Genomic DNA, 16,890 nt, shown 5'->3' on the forward strand with positions numbered 1-16,890 from the left:
GCACTAAACAAAGAAAAATTAACCAGAATCTTGAGGACTTAAACCTGCAGTCTTATGCACATTTCATGAAATGTTCTGCAGAATGGGCCTGATCCAGCCCCAGGTAAACACTGTAAATGGCGGAGACTGTGTACTACTCACTCAAAATCGACAAAATTGATATTGCTTAATTTTGGCTGGAACACTAACTAAGCAATTTTAGTGGGGGATCTGGTTAAAACCTCTCTGTGACTCTTTCCGTCTCTCTAAGAAAGCAAAGGAAATGGGAAGTAGCACAAATACGACAAGAAGCTGCAATTTTTTTTTCTTTTTCTTTTACAGAATATAGTTCTCATTTCGGTGTGGGAAAATGAAACCTACATTTCAAAAAAAATAGGACAGGAACTTATGCAGCAAATAAATACAGTAAACATGAATGGAGACTTCTGTGAATAAAGCCAGGCCCAAAGTTAGCTGGACTCTCTGCAGCTGTGTTCTTATCTGGCCGAAGGAAGTAGAAGAACAACAAAAGAGGCTAAGAAGCCCTGGCTGATGCATGGGAAAGCCATTGGCCGGCAATTGTGGCTGCCCTTCTGCTGAGCAAATAGTTCAAACTGTTCACTCCCATCTCCCATTCTCTCCCTGGGACATTGTTTGTGTCCTTGCATTTCATTCTGCAAGGAAGATTGCTCTCTGGGCCTATAAGCAAACAGTCCAGAAAAAGAGCCAACTAGCCGCCTCTTTTCCCTGGAGAACTAGCATTTTTAGTCCCAGCTCCAAGCTGTCAATGAGCTAGAGAGTTAATGTCAGTATCCTGAATTAATTGCTTTAAGCTGCAGCAGCCAAAATGTGTGCCACCAAATGTCCAGAAAATGTTTTTTAATAATGTTTCCTTTCATTTCTGTTTGGGGTTTCTGTTGTTGTTTTTGCTCCAAGCATACAGGCCCTCCCTCTCCACTGGAATTGCCTCCCCGACTATAGGTTACGCTGGCTAAAAGCAAAGCACTTATGGTGAATTACAGTGAACGGCTCGCAAGGTATCATCAAATGGAGAGAGAAACACTTACGTGTTCTGGGCTTGCAGCTGCCGTTGTCATCCTATCAGATATTTCACATTAGAGCCTTGACTATAGGAAGAAGGTGATGGATGAGAGAGTTAGGAATAAACAAGAGCATGTTTACATGTAAATATCTTTGAAAATTAACTTCCCAAAATGGTGTGGAAATTACAAAGGGAAAAAAGGCGTATGAATGGTAAATCAATTTATGTTTAAACATGCTATATTTTAAAGTGCTCCCCTGTGCGAGTGGCCCTCTTTAAGAGAATGAAATAATAAACCAATTTATATACCAATAGAGAGCTGAGATCCTGAGTGCCGTTGTGTAAATTTTCCCCCTTGACTTTTCATTATCTACCTGTGCAAAATCAATCTATATGTATGGGATCAACATACAATTGGAGAGATAAAAGGCGAAATAAAATGTGCTTTGCATATCCCCAAGATAACAGGCACGGTTCCTCATTCTCCTTTGGTTTCCAGGCAGATGCTTCCCCCCCCCTTTTTTAAAAAAAAAAAATCAGGTTGTAAAGGTAAAGGAAAATGAGGGGGCTGTGTGGTAAGTGTTTACTTCTTCCCCAGAAATATTGATTCTGTTAAATGAACTATGATTAATAAGTAACCAAGGAAATACCAGGTTAATTTTGCACATAATTTATTGTACTTCAGGAGAGTGAAAGGTATCTCGTATTTTAATTTTACAGGGTATGCTGCATGTGTTTTAAAGGAAATTTCTATAAAACACAAAGCAAGGGAATAATTCACTATTAAAAGAGCCCCATCTACTGCAACAAGAGAAGTTCGGCACATGCTTAAGTCACTACGCCTGAAATAGATTTGACATAAATCTGCACAAATATAAGATGGAGAACAAATATAAGATGGCTTGCCCATAGTACATGTAAAAAGGATCTAGGGGTCTTGATGGACCACAAGCTTAACATGTGTGATACAGCAGCAAAAAAAAGCTAATACTATCAACAAAAGTCTAGTGTCTTGATCAATGGAAGTAATAGTACCACTCTATTCTGCCTTGATCAAACCACACCTGGAATACTGTGTCCAGTTCTGGGTGCACAATTTAAGAAGGACATTGACAAGCTGGAGCGTGTACAGAGGAGGGCAACTAAGACTATCAAGGGTCTGGAAACCAAGCCTTATGAGGAACGGATGAGCGAGTTGGGTATGTTCCAACTAAACAACAGGAATAACTTTATGACAGTAAGAGCTGTTTGACAGTGGAATGACTTTTAAACAGAAATTGGATGGCCATCTGTCCTGGATGATTTAACTGAGATTCCTGCATTGCCGGGGGTTGGACTAGATGACCCTCCAGGGTCCCTTCCAGCTCTACAATTCTGTGATTCCATTCTGCTGGATTCTGTCCTCTGTTACCTACGCACTCACAGTAATGCTGTGTTCTCAGAGGATGGGGAAACACCATAGGTCCATTGTGTTCAGGCTCCTAAATGTCTTGGCCACTTTTGAAGGTCCATTGGGCATTGGGAACAGGAAACACTTATAATCAGTTCTCACGTATATGTTCATGTTTGGTAGTAGTTGTTGTGTAAAAGAGCATTCACAGATCGACCAGAAAGGAGTGAGTTAAGCTGCAAGGCAGCAAGCATGCAATGGCTAAAAGATACATCAGGAGGTGTATAAGCATTTGTGAACTATATCATTATTTGCCCCTTAGAGTGTGTATGAAAATAATTGAACGTGAATTAATTACCTAGTTAACACTCTAGAGTGTGTTTTTAACACGCCCCTTCTTACGGCTGGGGGAAAGCGGGTTCCTCTGGTGCACAGTTCCACAGCACTGAGGTCTGCATCTAGATATGAAGCCTCAAAGTGGAGTCAGTCATCTTGGTCCTTCCCACTCACACACCATCTTCCCTCTCAGCAGGACAGCATTTCAGAAAGACATGTGCAGCTGGTGGCTCCAGTATTGCAATGTACTCAGGCAATACTATATCACAATACTACATCACTGCTGGGATGTATAAATCAGGCGTAGTACAATCAGAGTGGTTAAAGCATGTTAAAAAGAGAGAGAGACCTTTCAGTTAAGAGGTAGGAATTGTTACATTTGTGTTAAGATGCAAAGGTGAGACCTTATGCATGTAGCCAAAGCTCCACACTTGTGCACCTAAAAATATTAGGAGACACAAACTCACACAGGAGATTATAAATATTTCAATAAAATAAATAATATAAAATAGAGTTGTGCCATTTATTAAGCTCCACAAGCCAGAAGTTGCCCCCACATAGTTTGAAGTCTGCAAATCTTTCCATTTAATTCTAATGGGCCTGAGATCTTTATTTTCAGTGGTTTCAGATTCCTCCTACACTGGGCTTTAAAACTAGAACACTACATGCATCACCCAGTACTTGAGCATTTGTGAAACTCCTTCCATCTTTCTTATTTGCTTCTTTAGTCTGCAAACCCGCTTTGTGTCAGTCTGGGGTGTGTGGATTGGCTCCCTGCAAACTTCCATCAGCCATCATCACTTCTTGGGCTTGGAGTTTCTCATTCCACCTGCTGAATGTGTGGGTGCAACTACAAAAATCTCTGAAGTGGGACATGGTTGGGAATGACTGAGCCAGCCTCACTGCCATCACTTGGCAACATCAGTCTTCATTTGGGTCCTATTGATGCGCCAACTCCAGGATGGGCCAGCTATTTGCCTGCCCACTTACCTTCTGACCGGGCCAACATGAGTGATGGGGCTGCAGGCATAGTAATTTCTCCACCAGTCCGCCATGCCCCACCACTGCAAGGCCAGGGCTTGGATTGTCCTGTTTCCTACTGAGGGTGGAATCCAACATAGTGCTAAGGCAATCATTCTATCAGCTCAAGGATTTCTGCTTGCACAGCTGAATGTTCTTCCCTTCTCCTCCTGCTGTGCAGCCCCTAAATTTGTTCTGGTTGTTCCCCCAACCCGCTGGAGAAGAACTGGTGGTTTGGGGTGCATGTGCAGGTTGGGGGGAGAGACAAGGGAAGGTCCCTTTGCACAACTAGAAATCTTTGCTCTGAGGGAGCAGGTTAATAAAAGACCACCCTTAATTTGTCCATCAACATATGCTCTCTGGACTGGAATGAGAGGCGACACTCAAGTACAAAAACACAACAGTTAAAAATACAAAGACAATAAAATGCAGCATAAGAACTTCCATTTCTAGTGAAGGGGGAAATAAAAGAAGCCAGCAGCTTGGATTATAGAATAAAACACAATGGGTGGCATGTTTGGTCTGCACAAGCATTTCAGCTTGCCAAGTGTAAAGATTTCCCATCTCCTCCCTGTGCGCTTTTTGTGGGTTTCTCCTGACCCCGTGAGCCAATTTGGGTGGGACATGGAGAAGGAGAGGAGAGAGCTCCATTGCACTAGCAGAAGTCCTTGGGCAGGGCTTCCAATGGCAGGACATGTCACGGGAACCCAGTGGAAACTCTGAGAAAGAAGTTGTGTAAAAGTGCTGGGTGAATAAGAAGGTATTTGCTGAAAAGTCCATGGAGGAGAGCCTCATGGGGGAGGGGGCTATGCAATGGCCAGGATGGCACCACGGAGAGGGCCTCTCCCTAGTGTCTTCCTGCCACTGTGGGGCAGACAGATCAGGACTTCTGAAGAGAACGTATGGGTGAGCATATGTGGGAGAAGGCACCCTTTCAAGTAACCTAATCCTAAAATGGAAAGGGGCTTCAAGATTGAAACAACAGCACTTTAAACTGAGCCTGAAAACAGATTGGGAGCCAACACAGCTGATAAATCAGTGGCGTATTATAATACGAGGTCTCAGTCTGCAAACTTTGTGGCTCCGTTTTGAACCAACTTGTGGTTTTCAGACTGCTTTGAAAGGCAGCCCAACATAAAACACATTGCAATAGTCTCAGCAAGGGATTGCCAGAGCATGGGTGACTATGGCCAAGCTATCTCCATCCAGATATGATTGCAGCTGGCGTGCAGCTAATAGAAGGCATTTCAAGCCATGATGTTTCTGCTGGAAGACCTACTGCCCTGACAATGGACTCAGTGGGCAAAACCCCGACAGAGTAATCTGGTTATCTTGTGAAGCAACATACACAAGGAGTCTCAGGTGTATTAAGGAAGAAGCTTTCATGGGCTACAGCTCAGCATCTGGTGAGGTGGGCTCTAGTCCACAAAAGCTTCTGCCAAAATAAATCCAGATGAAGTTGTGCTGGCCCAATTGTGTGTGCCCTCCACAGCCTGGGATGCACACATGTATTTAATGCATTTATTCATTCATGAAATTCATCTCCCACCCTTCCTCCCAAGGGAGCCCAGGGCAACATGGAGCCTTGTCAGACAATTGGCAATTGTGCTGGTGGAGAAGTGGGGCAGAATCCACAGCTAGGCAAATGACTGCTGGTTTTCTGCTTGGGGAAATATGAGTGCAGCCGGAGCATCTGGGTGGGGATTTGGGGTGAACTACGCAGGCAAAACCAGTTTGCATATAAAGTTCCTTTTCCAACAAGGGATAAGCATGTCAAAAGCCTGCCTCACATGATCTGAAACTCAGGCAAACATTTTTACTTTCTATTGTTTTTTTACTGAGAGACTTACATGGGGGATGTGCTTCTCATCTTCCCCTGATATCAGGTGAATTTAAAAGTGTCAGACTTTGCTCATTGTTCTATTCATGTCTATTTAGAAGGCAGACCTGTTTATAAATTTAATGATGAGAAGCTGAGGCTGGAGAATTTTGAGCCACACCATCTCAGTCTGCAAGTGAAGGTCACATTTCTGAATGCTTCTTCCCTCTGTAAAATGCCTCTTGCCTTGACCAGCACACCAAGGAGACACCTAGACTAAGCCCTGCCTCCTAATTTTCTACATGCAGCGAGGTTTCATTTTTAAAAGTTCAGCTCTGTATCTGTGGTCTGAAGTGGAATACTCCAGAATTCAACTACCTTATTCTGTATAAACGGTGGATATGGCTCTACGAGTAAATGGGCATAGAATCGCAGCTTCAAAGGTCAAACCCTGCACTTTTAGATTCTCTACATAAAATAAAGGTTACCTAGAGACTCTCCTTCAATACCTGCCCCCCAAGCAGCCACCTGCCACATTATGGATTGGATGAAATTTTTAAACCCGTTTTCAAGAGCTGGCCCATTTTAGATGTTTCTTAAAATCTTATGCATCCTGCCTAAATGATAGTGACTGAAAATCACCATGCCTTTATTGTAGTGCAGACCTGATTAAATTCATTCCTTTATTTATTTGAACTATTTATAGAATTCATTTAAGGGTTCAAACCTGTCTTTAAATTGTTGTATTGAAAGGTTACATAAATTGGGGCAAGGGAGGGAAAGATAATTAGTTCTGGAATGGAAGGAGTTTTGCAGCTTCACAAATCAGACTGATGGGTTTGTACCATTTGAGAAATATTCCCATTCCAACCCAAAGCCTCAAAGGCAATAAACACAATATTCTCCTTCCATTCTACATCCTCTTTTGTGGTTATTTCTCCACATTATCATGTGTATCACTGTGCAATTATGATCCTATTATGATCAAGCCTTCAGTTTTGTGATTTCAGAGTTGACACCCTAAAAATAAAAAGCCTAATCCAGCGCTGCAATTTAACTTTTGGAAATGTGGCATTATCACTTGTCCAAAGTGCAATAACAAGGGTTTGGGTTTTTTTGTTTAGGTTCTTTTTTGGCAGTAATTCAAAGCTGAGAAGCTTTCAATGTGAAATACTATTCCAAAAAAATCAAACTGGAACGCTTTAGACTTGATTGCATCCCTTTGTTTGTTTGATTTTGGCTGCTCCCAGTTAAGTCCTGACAAACCCCAAATGCTTGCATGTCAGATTTCAAATGCTGCCAGTTACATACAACTAGTGTATATTAACTATCAGATCTGGTCAAAATACTACATATCATATCAGGTATGGAATGTAGTTAGATGCTTGGTGCTATTGCATGTCAGCTATCAAATACCGGCAAGTGCTAAATAGGTAGTTAATGATGAGGCTGGAGATTTTTGAACTGCACCATCTCTAGGGTCATGGTGGTTTAAGGGCCTGACTCTGCAGAATGTCAATCAACGAGTTGCAGTTTCTTTTACCATTTACTTGCAACAGAGAAGATTACACTCTCATGGTTTTGCTTGTTTGCCCAATTCAGCTGAGTGGATGCGATCCTCTTCCTCTGTCAACCCAGCTACCAAAGCAGAATCAAATGCATCTTATCTGCTGTTAACTCAGGCTGTGTTTGCAATATCTGGAGCCACACATCCAAGACATGGGAGGGAGAATCAAGATGCAGCAGCTGGGATTGCAGCCCAGAGATACAGCTCAATCCTGTCCTCAGCTATAAACTGTAAGTTGCAGGAGGGGCAAGTTGTTCTGCAGCCAACAGTGGGAAAGCCCTGGATGACTGCAGCCCATAATGCCTTCTTCGCGCAGGGCTCGGCCACACTTTCTCCTGGTTTGTTCCATAATTTCTAGGCACAGGTTCAATAAGTTTTCTTTTGTCCCACCACTTTCCCCAGGAAAACCCACTCCTTACTGCTGAAACAGAACATACGTCAATCCTCAAAAACCTGATTGTCATTTGTTCCAATTCAGCAGTAAACAGCAGGCTTTTCCTGGGGAAAGCGGCAGGACAAAAGAAAAACAAAAGAAATACCTGTGCCTGGAAATCATGAAATAAACAAACAAACAAACAAACAAACAAATTATTATTATTATTATTAATTATTATTATTATTATTATTATTATTATTATTATTATTATTATTATATAGAAGTGTGGGTGAGCCCTCAGTATACATTTTTAACACTTTCCCAGTTTATTTAATTGTATTGTGATCCCAGTCCGGAAGTCTTGTGATTCAGTAATGGGGTGTGGGATCTGTAACAATCAAAACCTTGGACTGCCTGATCCCTTACATCCCTGCCCGATCTCGTAAGATTTTTAGGGGAATCTCTGTTGGTGGTCTGCCATGCGTCAGAGGCATGCCGTGCGGGCCTGAGATTAGACAGGCCCCCTCTTTGCTGAACTTCAGGCACATGGCAAATATTTCAGCAGGCATTTTCAGACAGTATTTGGGTTCCTCTTTAGTTTTATGAAAAAAATAATCATTGTTTTATTCTCTGTATGGTTTATTTTTATGTACTCCACTTAGAAATGCTAAGTGGTCTATAAATGCCTTAGCTAAAAAAATAAACTGTTTTCCACAAAATTGCAGTTCCTAGGGCTTAGGTGGGAGCCAGCTGGTCTCAGACCAAAATCTGTGTCATAAAAGCTTGAATTTCTACCAAGAATTTTCAGCACCTTCAGAAAAACCACAATTTTCACTATTCTTGAAAAGGTGTCTGTGACAGTTACACTGGTTTCAAATGAGTTTTACAATGTAAGGTCTTACTCTTAAATGAGAACAGGACAATTTGTTAGTGAAGCTATAACAAATGCTAACCCTGCTTGTTGGTTTTTCAGTATTTGCATCCCACCTTTAAAACAAACAAGCAAAGAAGTAAATAAATACCACGGCTGATTACGATGCATCATAAGCACACAGCACACAGATGAACTGAGCCACTGAGCAGGATTTATGCCTCCACAAGCACAGCCCCAGTCTGCAAGGGTCAGGCGAAAATGGGACACTTTGGATTAAGCAACAGGTTCCAAAGTCAAATGGCCGATACCCCCTTCTCAAAGAGATGAAATAACACCAGCTTGCCGGGCATATAATTCAAACCAGGAAGATACCCCGATCAGCACCTTGTTTTAAAATGGGGGAGGAATGTGCCGATACAAATGTAGGGCTATGCACTGTGGCATCCCCTCAATAGTGTAACAGGGTGGCAAATATGTGGTGAACTGCCCTGTGATCATCAGATGAAGGGCAGAATATAAATGTAATTGATTGATTGATTGATTGATTGATAACTTGCCAGGGCTGCAGGCCTTGAAGTTCCCTTCCTTCTTTAACCACAAGCATTGAACGCCACTCTTTCCCCCTCCCTGGCCATGCGTCTTGAGGAAACACGTCATCATAATATTATATAATACAGAGTAGTACCTTGGAGCAAGTACAGAGTGCCTGTCCTTCACACTCGTAACAGAGGAGCAAAGCTTCCTTTCGTAGGTAGCAAGGCTCCCAAGAGGTCCTGTAACATCTCTCTTATTTAAAATGGAAAACTCCACTTGGTAGCCTTCTGCAAACACTGCCCAGATATTACAACTTCGGCTGCTGCTCTCATAGCACTGCTAAACATCATGTTGTTGCTCCATACCACAAGACTTGCCAGGGAAGCCATGGACCCCAGGCAACTCACCTCTGTGGAACAGCCCCTCTCTGACATGACTGAAAGCAATTTATTTATTTAACAATATAAAAACACAATACATACCATAAAGGTAAAGAAACCCCTGACCATTAGGTCCAGTCGTGACCGACTCGGGTTGCGGCGCTCATCTCGCTTTACTGGCCGAGGGAGCTTCCGGGTCATGTGGCCAGCATGACTAAGCCGCTTCTGGCGAACCAGAGCAGCGAACGTAAATGCCGTTTACCTTCCCGCCAGAGCGGTACCTATTTATCTACTTGACCTTTGGCATGCTTTCAAACTGCTAGGTTGGCAGGAGCAGGGACCGAGCAACGGGAGCTCACCCCGTCATGGGGATTCGAACCGCCGACCCTCTGATTGGCAAGTCCTAGGCTCTGTGGTTTAACCCACAGCGCCACCCGCGTCCCTCAATACATCCCATAGTAACAAACAAAAACAATACCACGGCGGGGGGGGGGGAGCAGAGTTTAAATGGCTCAGGATGACAATACATCAAAGATCACTTCCTCCATGAAAGGCCCAGAGGGGGGCAAGAGGAGATTAGGACCTTTTCTGCATTGGCTCCCTGTTTGTGGCATGCTCTCCCCAGGGAGGCTTGCCTGGCAGTCTCGGAGCAACATGCTGCAGCCCCCAGAAGGGAGAACAGGCGTAGGCGTGGCTGGCGCGCAACCCGGGGGCGTGGTGTGTCGCCTGTGGCGGCTAAATAAATAATCTATGACCTTTATCGTTGTTGTTAAAATTTGTATCCAGCCCTTCATCCATAGATCTCAGGGCAGTTCACGGCATAAAAATACAAGATAAAAACATAAAATATATAGTAAGAATAAGAACAAAACAATAACACCCCCCCAAAAAAAACCATCCTACAAACACATTTAAAGGGTATAAGATGTTAATCAGCCCAAGGCCTGGCTGAAGTGGAACATTTTTACCTGGTGCCTAAAGGTATACAATGAAGGCATCAGCTGATCCTCTCTTGGGATTGTAGAATGAAGTGAGAATTTGCATGCTTTAAAGCTTTGGGGTGGGGACCACCATGGGAGGGGAAAGAGGAAGTACAAGGTCTGGCTTACCTGGTTGGTAAACCCATGCCTAGGGTGTAACTACTTTCCCATTTCTGGGAATCTACTTCAGGCTACATACACACACACACACACACACACACACACACACACACACACACACCTGCACATAAAAATTAGCACTCCATGAATGGGCTTTGGCTTACTTGCTAGTTCTCTAAACAGAGCTGGGGGTTTTTATGGAGGAGTATTTATTTGTGTGAGACCTACCTGTAGTAAAAAAAAAAAAAGTAAATGTAAAGGACCCCTGGGTGGTTAATTCCAGTCAAAGGCAACTATAGAGTTGCGGCGCTCATCTCGCTTTCAGACTGAGGGAGCCACCGTTTGTCCACAGACAGCTTTTTGGGTCATGTGGCCAGCAGGACTAAACTGCTTCTGGTGCAACGGGACACCGTGACGGAAACCAGAGCGCATGGAAACGCCGTTTACCTTCCTTTCACAGCAGTACCTATTTATCTACTTGTACTGGTGTGCTTTTGAACTGCTAGGTTGGCAGAAGCTGGGACAGAGCAACGGGAGCTCACTCCATCGTGGGGATTTGAACTGCTGACCTTCTGATCCGCAAGCCCTAGGTTCTGTGGTTTAGACCACAGCACCACCCACGTCCCCTTCTACCTATAGTACGAAGTGATGACCCAGCAAAACCACAGTAAGAACTAGGCCTAAGCTGAACCTTTCTCCCCAGCCTGCATTCCACAAAACCTCTCTGGAGAAGCACTATAACCATGGGATGCTGCCTGAAAAGGGATCTCGCTGCTTGAATTCAACCATGCAGCCTGATTCTATTGACCATGTGTAGCCCCCCTGTGCCCTGGTCTCTGGGCAAATCAAGTCTCACACTAAAAAGAGATGCAAAGGGACTGCATAGAAAGGGAGGGGCATGAAGGCAGTGCTGATCCTGGTGGCCTATTTGAAAATGATTGGGGTGCTGTAGCTCACTTGATAATGGAAAGCACTTTTATATTCCATTTTTATTTTTTAAACTCTGATGGTTTGCAATAGTGAAACTCCTGAAGCAGCTATCCTAGGCGTAGCTTATTTCAAAATAAAGGACTCAAGCAGTTTCTTGCTAGCCTGGTGCATCTTAAGGGGAATTCAGAGACTGTATTTTACCATAACAAACTTCAGACATGGACAAAAGGCACAGAAGGCATGGGAAAAAGACCATTTCCAGCAGACCATCTACAACCAGGTAAGATTTATTGCAAAGAGCTCTGTCCTCTCAGGTCTTCCTGCACCTTAAGCAAGAAAACACACTAAGGAACACTTTAGCACAGATTAGGGAGGCCTTAATTGCTTTTGCTTTGTAAAATTTAAGCACCTGGGTAGACAAGGAGGTTTCCATTTTAGAATTAAATAAAGTAAACCTGGCAAGACTGAAATCACACCACCCCTAGAGTAGACCATAAACCTGCTACACTGAAGGCACACCCCCCCTAGGCATATTTACTAGGATGCACGTCCCCTTGGATTCAGTGGGGCTCCCCCTCCCGCGCCCCAAAGAAGTCTGCATAGGATTGCAGCTTTAAACAGGTATTGTTTCTTTTCTTTTTCTAAAAAAAAACAGGGATCGAAGTGTCTGCGTGAAAACTATTTAAGCGCGTGCTTAAGTTTTCGCTCGTGTCATCCTTGGTGGAGCACGTTCGCGGATGTCAAGTCAGTTACTAATGAGCTAAACAATTGCGCCTAGCAATTAGCCTCCCGGTAATTAAATCGCGTTTATGGGATTAACGCCCCGCGGTTCGAAACAAAGCCGAGACATGATAGGGAAATGCGTGCGTCCCGAAGCCTCGGCTGGATCCGAATCGCCTCTTGTTTGCTTTGAAATCAGACAAAGGAGGCGGACAAGAATGTCAATTTCCCGAGACGCCTCTCCTTTAAATGCCGCGCCGTTTCCAGCGAGGCCAAGCGCCGCTTTCGCCTCCTTCTCCTGCCGCCAGATACCAGAGGCGACGGGGGGCAATAAACCGGGAGATCTCTGTTTTGCAGGCTACTTATTACTTCTTTTGGCTGATAAAAACTTCTACTTTCCACTAATTTCACGGCGGGGACCGCGAGGGAGGCGGCGGGGGGAGGGGGCAAGAAATGTCAACACAGAACTTCCCGGGAAGACGCGAAAGTTGATTCAAACGGAAAACGAGGAAGTTGGGATTGTGAGAAAGAAAACGGTTCCGCTGTAGGAGGAAGAGCGATAAGGAAAGGAGAATTAATAGCGGCTGCTTCTCCGGGGAGACAGAGCTTCTTTCCGATGGACTTCTTGCCCAGTATCTCCAACGATCTCCGCTAGGATGGAAGCAATCATTTAAAGCAAACGACTCTTCTGGCTGAGAAATGAAGGGTACGATCCAGCCATGGCTGAGCATTTTCAATTGCCGAGGCGTTCAGTGGAAGAGAGAAACAAGCGTCTCCGTGCCTCCCACCGAAATCCGCTGAGACGCGCAGCCCGATCCTATGCGTGTCTCTTCAAGCAAATCTCGCCGGATTCCACGCAGGTCGCTCCCAAGTTAGGGTGACAGGACGTGGAAGTGTTGACTTGCGCCCCAAAAGGCATTGCGATTAAAACACCATAGAACTCTGATAACAAAATGGTGCGGAAATCTAGACGTCATTAAACCGTTCTCAATTCAGCCGAGATGTTAGATTTCGTTGTGAACTTTGAGCGCTGTGGACTCGGATCTGTCTGAATCCCTCCCAGGCCCGTGTCAAAGGAGAGCCCAAGCTTCCATAAGAGATGCATGCCGGGAGGAGGGCTTTGGCACTTCCTCGCCCTTTCCCAGCGCAGGTCACGAAGACAGATGGAGCCAAAGCCTGGTTACTGGGTTGCACGAGCGCGAGCGCTGCAGAATGCGGATTCATTGACCTCTGCACACCTGGGCCTTTACCCGCGGGGCCTTGGCTCCTCATTGAGTTGCGGGGCTGGTTTTCAAAAAGGGAATTTGGAGGATAGGTTTATGGTCAGTTACAAGTCACAGTGGTGAGTAGAGGGATCCTGCCACAGGCAGAGGCAGAGCCATACTGAGGCAAATGGCAGGCTTGCCCGCTCATGGGGGGCATCTGATGAGCCCCCGTTGGAAGAGCCAGCAAAGCCACCCCTCTTCTGCTCCCAGGGTTAAAGGAGGAATAAAGGACGGCCTTCCTTCCCCGGCGTTCCAACACCTTCGCCTGAGTGCATTCTAATCCGCGTGGAAGACTGATTCACACAACTTGGAGTGGGCATAAAACCGATTAATTACATCGCAGGAAGAGAGAAATCACCTCCTAAATGCCTCTTCCTGGGGCGACATCATGCGTGTAGAGCAGTCTTCCTTTAAAACAGGAGTGTCAAACTCAAATTCATCGGGGGCCGCGGCGCCGCTAGAGGGCAGACGTTCTCTGGCTTGTAGGCTGCCGCCCATGCCCTGAAGAGGCGGCTTTCTTGTGTAAAAAAAAAAAAAAAGCAAGAATAAAAGGTGAAGGCTGGCGGCCGGCGGCGGCTACACAGGCCACATGACAAGGTCTGGCGGGCCGGATTCAGCCCGCGGGCCTTGTGTTTGACACCCGTGCTTTAAAACTATATTAAGGCAATACCTTAATGGCTATGTCAGCTATGTCAGCCCTCTTTGATAGGGCTCTCCAAGGCTTAGTAGCTGGAGACGTGTGTGGAATAAAGGGCAGGTCTGTAACAGTTTGCCAGTCCTGATAGAACCTCCCTGTAGCCCTGAGCAGGGGACACAGAAAGGGTGGGCTTTTACCTCCATGCAACCCTTGTAGGCTTCCTAGAGACATCTGTCCTCCTTTGAGAACAGAATCGCTGCTTGGGTGGCCCTTGGCTCTGACTCAAGTGCTTCTGTTCATCTGTAAACTGCCAGAGATCCACTGACAGTCAACTGATGTCCTTCAGCCATGTGGTCCCCACTGCCAAAACAGAGCTTAAGGTCCACAAGATTATGAAAAGCCTCATCCTGCAAAGCAACTACAGATGAGGCAGTCAACCTCTACTTCGAACCTTACATGATGGAATGTCTCCTTCCCTGGCAGATGCATAACTAGTATATCTGGTCAGAAGTCTCCCTGACATGCTTATTTTCTACCTACAGGGAGTCGCTTTCCAACACAAGTGCCTCACCTGCAGTCCGAAGTGGTATAGCCCTGGCGGGGGTTGCCAACACCCTCCCACCCCCAATCTCCTAGTTGTGAGAACAGGGAGATAAAATCCAACCTGTAGAAGTAAATCTAAAAGATTAACACTGTCGCTCAATCTAATTTGACAAGCAAATTGAATTAAAGTGGACTGTGATTCACTGTCGCCAGTTAACAGGCTTGGGATGGCAAGAGAATTGTTGCTCTCCGGAGGGCAGTGAAGAAAAATCAGGAAGAACCTAATGAGGAGAAAGACACCATAGAAGAACTTCTTCATCTAGGCGATTCCCCACCCCCTTTTCCCTGTGTAGTATTACTATTTCCAGAATATTCATACCCTACGAGATACTTAAAATTCCTTATTCATTTAAACATGAAAGGGATCTTCTTATTCCAGATGCCAGAATATCTCCCATTTGTTGTAATTTCATCAGGAGATCGTAAAACAGTTGTATACCATCCTTCATTGTTTGGGGGATAGCAAGGTGGTATGCAATCAATAATCATAATAAAAATCAATAATAAAACAATTAACTACAGCCTCCTTGATAGCTGTAAATCAATAATAAAAAAATAACCACAGCCAATCAAAACCAGCCTAGAACAAAAGAAGGTGCCTGCATCAAGGAAAACTGGTGCTGGAGGGATTAAGTGGGCATTATTAGACTAATACCCCCACTTTCTTCTATGGAGCTTAAGGTGGCATACATGGTTATCTCTTCACCAGTTTATCCTCACCACAACCCTGTGAAGAAGGTTAAGCTGAGAGTCAGTGACTGGTCTATGTAACCCAGTAGACTTTTAATGTCTGGATGAGGACCCCATCTTGCGATTACATGGCAGCTCTTGAAGGGGTGGTCCTAAACTGGGGTGCCATGCCTGAAAAAGCATCCTCTTTTGTTGTGGGGCACTGTTTCCTTTCCGATAAAGGAGGTACCCAAAGCAAAGCTGCAACAGAAGATCTCAAAAGCGTGTCAGACAAACCAGAAGAAACATGCAGCTCCAACCTATACAAGGCCCTTTTTGTTCAATGCAGCTTATTTCAAAGTGTGGGTAGGATTGCAGCTGTAGGAAAAGGAGCTGTTTGATTACTCCTTTCCATCAATGGTACTCATTGAGCATTGGGCTACCTTGGAGACAGCATGAGACTCTTAATCTCAGGGTTGTGGGTTCAAGCCCCATGTTGGACAAAACAGCCCTGCATTACAGGGAGTTTGACTAGATGACATTCACAGTCCTTTTCAACTCTACAATTCTGTGAAAGGCTCCTTCCACCCCGTTACTGATTAGAGAAAATGATTTCAGAACATCTTCTAGCTATTTCCCAGCCAGTCTTCTAGCTATTTCCCAGCCTTATATTACAGATAAGAGTGAAAAAACAATAGTAACGAGCTGTTAACTTCTCCTGGGTGAACATGGTTTTCAACTATGAGATTTGAATTGTGGGTTGATCCTCTTTTTGAACAGAAAGTGGAAAAGAACCATTTGTTTTATTAATCATTACATTTATATCCCATCCTTTTCTCTATGGAGCTCAAGATGGCATACATGATTCTCACCATCCTCTTTGAACACCCACAACAATCAACATGAGAGGTAGATTAGGCTGGGAGGCAGTGACTGGTCCAAGGTCACCCCATGAGCTTCATGGTCGAGTAAGGATTTGAACTCTGGTCTCACAGGTCTCCAACATTCTAACCACTACTGTACATTACAAACATCTGCAATGCAAATGGACATTCTGGGGATTATTTTCCCCATTTTCATTATAAACCATATTATGTGATGGCAGTGCACATGTTTGCTCAATAAGATATATAGACCACAAAATATGTTGGTATTAAGCTTTGTGTGAGAATACACATTTGTTTCCAGCATGGAACATTTGGGCCACCATCCAACTCTGTAATATTATACACAGTAAGTCCAATTGGGAATGAAGTCGAAGCAGACTTAGGCTTCCATTGTTAGTTGCTCTCTTTTCTCCCACGTGCTTAATGGAAGATGTACACTCATGAGAAACTTCAACACACAGGTGCAAAAATAATGTTGGAGGGCATGTCAGGTGTTAATTCACCCTAAGGTGGAGGAGCTGTCTCTGTGGTCCATCAGAGGTGCTTGGACTGCAGCTCCCAAGATCCTGAACCCTGGCCACTGGAGCTAAGGGATGCTGGAGTCTGACAATCTCTGGAGGACCATATTGGCTATTCCTCACTAAGGGCAGGGCCGGCCCAACCATGAGGCAGGGTGAGGCAACCACCTCAGGCAGCAGGATCCACAGGGACAATAGTTCCCACTGAATATCATAGAATCATAGAATTGTAAAGTTGGAAGGG

General features: G+C 44.6%; 1 protein-coding gene and 1 long non-coding RNA gene across 4 annotated transcripts in view; one reads left to right on the top strand and one right to left on the bottom strand.

Moving 5' to 3' along the window:
• The window catches only part of ATPSCKMT (ATP synthase c subunit lysine N-methyltransferase), a 207,310-nt gene that overhangs the window by 16,009 nt on the left and 174,411 nt on the right, over positions 1-16,890 (top strand). The gene's annotated exons all lie outside the window — the stretch shown is intronic.
• Positions 1-16,890, bottom strand: part of LOC309347956 — a 41,825-nt gene that overhangs the window by 12,058 nt on the left and 12,877 nt on the right. The window contains exons 1-2 of one of the 2 annotated variants that reach the window (XR_014159076.1): positions 2,770-3,197; positions 1,047-1,106 (exon numbers count right to left, since the gene is read on the bottom strand). This is a non-coding gene — a long non-coding RNA (uncharacterized lncRNA). Of the gene's footprint in view, positions 1-1,046; positions 1,107-2,769; positions 3,198-16,890 lie in introns of those variants that run through there. The other variant, XR_014159075.1, reaches the window with a different exon arrangement.

Source organism: Podarcis erhardii (assembly GCF_964252035.2).
Source record: "Podarcis erhardii genome assembly, chromosome: 8".
NCBI classification, from domain to species: domain Eukaryota; kingdom Metazoa; phylum Chordata; class Lepidosauria; order Squamata; family Lacertidae; genus Podarcis; species Podarcis erhardii.